An 8,697-nucleotide genomic window follows, 5' to 3' on the forward strand; every position below is an offset into this window, starting at 1 on the left:
AATAGTTGAATAAACTTTGGACTATAGATATTGTATATAACATGTTCGAATATACAAGTATGATCTTGTATAAATTATTGGATTAATCAAAGGTATGTATAAGATATAGGTATATATATATATATGGTTTGAATGATTATATAAGTATGTATATATATATATAAAGTCGAATAAACATGCAAATATACATGTATGTGTTGTGTATTGAATTTAGTTATGTCATTATATAAGTATGCGAGGATTGATTGTGCATTTATATATGTACAAGTTTTTGTTTTGAAATTGAGTATGAAATTATACATTCATATGGTAGATTCGAATATGTATAAATGCACATGTATAAATTCTTGAATCGAAATTTGGTATGGAATTATAATGTATGTGAAAGTTTCGATTTTGTATGTATATTCACGTAAAAGTTTTTGAATGGTAGTGAAGATATGAAATTGTTAGTTTGAATTATTATAAAGTGATTGAATGTAATACAGACGTTACGTCTAGCAGGCTTAATGCCGGTGAAGTAATTCAGACTTTAAGTCTAGCAGGCTTAATGCCGGTGATACATTTCAGACTATATGTCTAGCAGGCTAAGTGCCGGTGTACTGAATCAGGCTTTAAGCCTAGCAGGCAAAATGCCGGTGAATCTGTTTAAATTGTGTTAGAATATGCAATGGATATATCTATGATTTGTGATTATATGAAATCGATGAATACATATGTACATTAGATATATGTGATTGCTGAATTTATAAATGCATATGGTGATATGTGGTAGTTAAACATATATATGTTGAGCCTATGTGTTTGATAATTAATCATGTATGCATTTGAGATATATATATATATATATATATGTGTGTATTTCAAATGTATGTGTTACCTAAGTATTCAGGTATAAATTCATAATGAGTATTTTTATATACAAACAAATATAAGATGTGATTGATGTATATATATTTGTGTTAGATTTGAATTGATTTAGAACTTACCATGAGTGTACATATACAATCGGTTTGATATGTATATAATATGTATATATATGCTCGGTGGTATACATTCAATTGTAATGTTGTTTTGTATAATATATATATTAAACTGAATTCATCCGACAGGTATACATATCTGACTATAAATGAAATGGTCTGAGTAGAATAATGTATGAATGTTAGTTGGTTGTGTTAGTTGAAATTTCAGTAAAATAGATTAAAAAGGTTATAATAATTATGTGTTTATAATTATACATTTAGTTATGCTGGAGACTTACTAAGCTATAAAAGCTTACTTCGTTTGCTTTCGTTCATTCGTTTTTATAGATTTGGAGACGCGTTACGAGCTCGGGGATCATCAGCACAGTCCATCACACTATCGACTTCTTTTGGTATTTTGTTAAATATTTGAACTCGATCTTATGGCATGTATAGGCTTGATAATGTTTTGGTTAGTTTTGAATCCTATTGTGTAAATAGCAATGTGAAAAGAGTTTAGTTTCCATGCTTGAATTTGATTATATATGTTCATGAATTGGACTTGCATTTGGAATTAGATATTAAAGTTATGTTTATGTGAGCTTGGTTTCGTAATGCCTCGTAACCCTAATTCGGCGACGGAGACGGGTTAGAGGTGTTACATAGCAAGTGGTAATATTTATCTTTTACTTGGGGTAAAGGTCTTTAATTATCGGTCAAATAATCAATTTGGTCCTTTATTATATTTAAATTTAGGATTTAGTCTCTATACTTCAAATTGGCATAATTTAATTATCTATTTTTGTAATTTCAATTAGTTAGTTAAAATAGCTAACACCCGTTATCTATTCCAGTTAAATATTAATATAAATTTTATTTTTTTAAATCACTTATTCTGAAATAAAAATATAAATTCATGTCAACATAATGAGTTGGATGAGGTGTTTTTAAGAAGTAAAAAAATCCACATCATCGTTTTAGTCGAAATTTTTATTTTTATTTGGTCACATTTACATTGTATGGAACGAACAAACGATAAATAATTCAGACATACTAAACATGTAGAACAAGAGCTCAGGGGCGAAGCTAGAAAATTTTTGAGAGGCCGAAATTAAATTGTATAATTTTACCATTTTAATAGCCTATATCTTTATAATTTTAAAGGATTAAATCAAAATTTTATAATTTAATAGGTCAAAGTACAATTTTACCATTACTAATCTAAAATTTTATAAACTATAAAAGAGTTTAAATAGAAATTTTTCCTTATAAATAGTGGTTTGGGCCAAAAGATGGGTTTCTTGAAGCCCAATGGTAAACTTTATACGAGACCATCAATCAATTTAACGATATGGCCCTGGCTTTCTATTTCATGGCAGTAAAAGTAATAGGTTAATATACTATTTGACACCGGGTTTAGTTTTAATGTTCGATTTAGTAATTAATTTTTTATTTTTATTTGGTACTTAAATTTGAATTTAATGTTTAAATTTAACTAAACTCTCGAATAGTTAAGAACTAATATTTTAATCAGTGGAGTTTTTAGACTCCACAAACAAGCAGGGTTAAAGGTTTACAACTATCTTACAGAAATATTAATAAAATATTTTAAAAATAATTATTTAGAAATAAAAAAGTATAATATCAGTGTACTAAATATTCATCCATAATAAAATATTAAAAAATAAATATTTTATAAAAGGAAACATGTAACGATTTATTAAAGTATCAATATATATATATTTTTTTTGTTTGCATATGCAAGAGGGTAAGGATGTAGGAATGTACATGTATTTCTGCTAACATTATCTCAATCTGAAAGTGTCATCAAATTTACCCTTATCTCCACAGTTTTCACCTTACACTATTGAAGGGATAACGAGGTCTAGTCTTACAAAATCAGTAGGATGGAATAGCATAAAGATGGGGTTGTTTGAATAAGATTGAAACGAATATTTAGATTGATTTTAGAGAAGGGTATTAAATCGGTTGATTTTGGAACCAATATATATCGATTGAATTGGGTAAAAAATTATTTGAACTGAGTGGTTGAACAATATTTTTATCAAATTTTAATGATTTCCTTAATTAATCTGGTTGAACCAGTTGAACTAAGGAATCGATGGTCTGACCAATTTAATCACCGATTTGAGTCTTAAAACATTGATTAAAGCCGAAACAAAGATCGGATGGAAATTTGTTCTAACAGTAGTAGACATAAAGGAAGCCATGCATTGAGTTTAAATTTGTACAAAAGACATCGTGAATTAAGGAATGTGATCGGAAGTAAGTGAACTTGCAAAATGTGCAGCACAAAAAAACATATTCTTAGGTTGGTCACAAAAAATAAAATTTTATTGAGGAGATTTTCATTGCTGTGAAAGAAGAATGCAAAGTGTTGGAGTCAAGGCTTGACATACACTTTCGACAAATTTGGTATTGGGTTTAGTATGTTGTATTCGATTTTACCACTAAGTTTTATCCTCCACTTAAACTGAAAGCTTCAAGAGGTTCATAGAGTGAGAGTACCTTTAGTCACTAACATATGGTACTCATCTTACACACTTTCTTCATAAAATCTCTTTACGGTTTTCAACAGAAACAAAAAAACAAAACTCGGAATTAAAATCAAATATAAACACCTTAAACTTAATCCCACAACTATTGAAAAAATTCATCAATTTTCATCAAATAACACTTTTCAAACTTCTCCTCAAACAGTCAAAATCCCCACTACAAATTCTAATTTATTTATAAATACATGCCAAACTGATGAAGCAAAGGCCAATGCGTTCAAATGGGTCTGCCATAAATACTTTAGTAATGGAGATAATATACCCACCGGCCTACGCTTTTCCATCTTAAAATTTGATATTTTCAACTTTTTATATATTATTTATAGTTTTTTTTTTGTGTTTCATAAATATTTATAATTTAGAGTTTAAACCGTCATTGTTATTTTTTTTTATGTATACATTATATATGCTTATAGATCAGATCAGGTCTTGATAAAATTTTAAGCCCATTTGATAAATTTTGATCTGATTTAACTTTAAAAATAGATTTAAAATTTTACTCAAGCTCAACTCGCTCGTATTAAAATTTTTTATATAATTTTTTTGTAAAAATATAATACAATAAAAATATTAAAAAAAATGTTTCCAACAAATTGAAAATAAAAAAAAATTATACTTTAATAACAATAAGATAAGTGCAACTTAACAAATAAATACCTCTAAAATAGTAGCAAAATTAACAATAAAAAAGAAGAGTTATACAATATCCAAACAATAATAACAAAATAATAGCAACATAATAGTGAAATGACAGTAAAACAACGAGAAAATAATAAGAAAACAACAATTTTATCTTCTTTTTTGTAAACTCGGGTTGTGTTAGGCTTGAGTCCAGACCAAAAATAGCCTTGTCCGAGGCCTGATCTATTTTCTAAACGAGTCCTATTTTTTTTGCTCAAGCTCATTTTTCGGGCTTATAATTTTTCCCAAACCTTTCCATTTTTCGGACAGATTTGGCTTAACCCATGGACAAGTCTAGTGTACATCAATGATATATATATATTTTTAAAATGGTAATTAACAAATAATAAATTTAATATTGAAGTAAAATTATTGAAAGAATATAATAATAATAATGAAATTAATTTCAAAACAATATTTATTAAAAGTCAGATATCTCCTTTTTTTTGGAAACAAAACACAATAATTTAATTTCACATTTGACACGGCACCACCGACTGGCTGTTTCCATTTATATGCCCATTCCCATTAATAATCTTCATATCTATGCCCCTTGTCTAGGTTTTTAGGTGTCTTGTTATCTCATTCATTTATATTTTATTAATTTGTTTTTTAAAATATATATTTAATATTTCTATTTGGTACGTATTTTTAAATATGCTATAAATTTCTATAATTTTTTTAAAATTTAAAATTTAGTTCTTGTATATCGATTGAGTCATAATTCGATTTGTATGAGCATTGTTACCAATGGAGGAGGATATAGGTTCGAGTGTACTGAAATGCATTATCCTCCTATTTATGGATTAAGAGGACATTGTGTCGAAACGAGCAAATATAATCAGAACTTATGATGAGATTATTCACACACATAAAAAAGAATTTAGTCCCTTATACTTTTATTTTTAGAAACATTATTATTTTTCTTTCTAAATTCAAGTTGATTACGGTGTGAGTATTTTTTCCATTTCAAAAAGTCATACCGACAAATTTAGCAAGAAAATTTCAATAGTGTTAACAGTTTAACTTGGAATTTAAAATTTAAAAAAAATAGAGGCTGAATTATTGAGAATAAAAGTATAAGAACTAAATTCTAAATTTTTAAAAATATAAAGACTTATGACATGTTTTAACTTTTTAAACTGTATTTGGTATAATTTATAGGATAAAATTTAACTCTAGTGGTATAATTTATTTATTTATTTTGGATAAGTTATGGCCTAATTTATTTATTACCTTATTAATACAATTATTATTTTTATACATTTATTAAATAATTTAATCGGACAAGATGGGATATTCACGAGTTTAAATAGGTCTTTAAACCAGCTTTACATTTTCTAATTTAAAATTTAACGTAATTTATTCAAGTAATTTTATAAATATTTCTAAAAATTATACTATTATAATAAATTTTAATATTTTTATTAAAGGCAAATAAATTATTTATTAATAAAATAATATTTTAATTTCAATTCGAAATTAAAAATTTTAATTTAAATGGTGTTAATGAACTTTTGACAAAGTTGACAAAGATCGAGTTTCACATTATGTAAATCATATACGAAATCTCTTAAGATTTTTGTTTTTGTTTTTTTAATTACAAAATATTTTAACTAGAGGCCGGGTCGTATCACATATCAAATCAATTGATATTGTTGTAAGTTAAGATTAGATAAACTTTTTTTGTCGAAATTGAATTTATCGTTTTTTTAGAGATTTTTAAAAAAATTAGTTTGAATTGCTATTTATTAACTAAAAAGATAGGGTTTTACATGTGATATCGGCAAAGCGATGAACATGAACTCCATTATCTTAAGATTGCTCGTGCCCCTTAACGGGTACAATGAAAACTACCATCTATAGGGATTTACATTTTAAATACCAATGAAGTAGTTAAATCGAGTTTACGTTTGGCTTTGGTTGGTGGGTTAATGCTAGATGAAAATAGGGGTGAAGCCAAAAAAAATTTTTGGGGTTGAAAATAAATTATATATTTTTACAATAGTAGAAATGTAAATTTACCATTTTAATAGCCTATATCTTTATATTTTTAAAGGATTAAATTAATTTTTTTTATCATTTTGCGAGGCAAAGTGTAATTTTACTATTACTAATTTAAAATTTTATAAACTATAAAATGACCTAAATAGAAAATTTATTATTTTGGGGGTCGGGGCCCTACCAGCACCCGGATTCGACACTAGATGGGAATGCTAATTGGGTTGAGGATTTTATGTTGAAAATTGGAGTGACAGATAACATCTAAGTGAAACTTTGAGAGGGTGGAGCGGGAATATGCCTTGCAAGGACACTAAGTATATCGTGCTTGATTGTCGAACATTATGCATTACTAGTGGTTAAGTTTTTAAAAAGACCTCATGAGGCTTGTCATATAGTGGATATGTAAATTAAATATTGTTTTGATTTAATTGAGCCGAATTTGAGTACCATATTACTCAATTCAAGCAACTCACAAGCCTAATCTAGCTTTTTATTTCAATATTTAAAAAATTATATTTTTACTCTCGTAAATAAAATTTAATTACGAATGAGATTAATTGAGTTCAAGAAAAAAAATTACTAAATAAACTTAATCGAGCTCAACTCAAAATTTGACACTCGATACTCAATTTGAATTAAAATTTAGAAATTAATATTTAAATCAACCTAACACGAGTGTAAAATCGAACTCAAGCTTACTACTATTCAAATTCTACTCGATTACATCCTACTTGAATAGGAAATTTGAAATAATATTAGACTGTGATTTAACCCGGCCCGGCGCCACCCATAACAGATCTTAACTTCCAAGATATCAACGACTCCAGGTGCATCATCCAATCACCAAACCGCCCTTTTTTTATAACACACTCTCCATTCTCTCCTCAATGAGAAACCCCAAAAATAGCCAAAAATGAAAAAATTGTTAATTTTGCTATAAAAAAAAAAACAACTCAGCGAAACGAAAAAAATTGTACGAGGAGCTCTAAACGAAGTGCAGAAACAGCAGGAGATGGAATCTTCAAGGACAAGTTTCACATTGTCAAAGAGAAGAAAAACCGTTGATTCTAAAGATTTGCAGGAATTGGAGTTACCACCGTCATCGGACATTAAGCTCGGAAACTCTCGTCGCCGTTTCCTTCCTGATTCGGGGGACAAACCTATTACAGTCTCCACTTCCTCGAATTCCGCCGGAGATATGTTTTCGAGCTCGGCTCCGGCGATGATTCATCCTCGGCTTCACGTTGTGTTAGCTATGAGTCGCGTGATATTGTTAAGCATAGCTCGAGGTTCGTAGATCTAGAGGTGAGAATTTTGAAAAAAAAAATTCCTGCGCGTTTATTTTTTAGTGTTTGGTTGATAAGAAACGAAAAAAATATTACCATTTCGCATTAGCTTTTTAATGTGATCTTTTGCAGATCAAGAGTTTCGAAACTGAAATATCAACGTGCATCAACAACATTAACAAATTCAGGTTAATTTTCACTAATTCCTTCATTCATTGATTCCTTACTATTTTTCTTTTTTCAAATTTATATTTCAATCCTTCAATAACTCTCCGTTTCTTTAAATCTCCATTTTTCAGTACGAAAACAACTCCAACAATCGAGCTCATCGGAGACTCAGAGGAACCGCCACATAGAAATACGCCTCCGTCTCCATCGCCATCACCGCCGCCGACACAAGCGGAGATCGACGAGTTCTTCTCCGTCGCTGAAAAGTACGAGCAAGTCCGATTCGCAAAAAAGCAAGTGTTACACTTCTCTTTCCTTTCCTTTGCTCTTTTTTTTTTCAGTGCGTAGGATAAGGACCGTAACCATACCCGTGCATTTTAGCATTCAGAGAATCAGGAAAAAAAATCCCCCCAAATCTCTAACTAACTAACAAACTTTTACATTTCGTTATATTCCTTTAGAATTTTCATTTATTTATATTTTAATATTAGGTACAATTATGATATTGTCAAGGATGTCCCTCTTGACGGTCGATACCAGTGGATTCGGTTAAAGCCCTGAAAGTGAGAAGGAAAAGAGAGATCTGTTAAAGGTACAGGTGGTAGCACGGAGATATAGCACCTGGCAGTTGACAAATACCAAAACAGGTGGAGAATATCGCTTCTTTTTCACTTATTTGTACAGTTTTTTATTTTTTAAAATTTGAACTAATTTTTATTTATATTTTTGAGTAAATTAGCATTGACAGGGAATTTTTGTTATTTATTTGAAAGTTGTGTTTTGTTTGAGCTTTCCTTTTGGTTGTTTTCTATTTGGTTTCAACTTATCTGGAAATTTCTTTTTTTCTTTTCTTATTCTTTTAAAAATTAATATTTATATATTTTATAATTAAATAAAAATAAAAATAATATTTTGTTGATTCAATTTCAAATTAAAATTTATTCATATTCAAATTCGAATTCGAATTCAGGTGTATAATTTTATAATATAAAAATTTATTAAAACAAAAAAATTAAT

The 8,697-nt window shown here is 28.3% G+C and overlaps 1 long non-coding RNA gene across 1 annotated transcript; it reads left to right on the plus strand.

Moving 5' to 3' along the window:
- Positions 1–7,005: 7,005 nt before the first annotated feature.
- LOC107934125 (uncharacterized) lies at positions 7,006–8,468 on the plus strand. The gene is made up of 3 exons (XR_001693806.2): positions 7,006–7,531; positions 7,645–7,700; positions 7,812–8,468. It is a non-coding gene; the product is annotated as an uncharacterized lncRNA (long non-coding RNA).
- The last annotated feature ends 229 nt before the right edge of the window (positions 8,469–8,697 follow it).

This window comes from Gossypium hirsutum, chromosome A01, assembly GCF_007990345.1.
Source record: "Gossypium hirsutum isolate 1008001.06 chromosome A01, Gossypium_hirsutum_v2.1, whole genome shotgun sequence".
Classification (NCBI taxonomy): domain Eukaryota; kingdom Viridiplantae; phylum Streptophyta; class Magnoliopsida; order Malvales; family Malvaceae; genus Gossypium; species Gossypium hirsutum.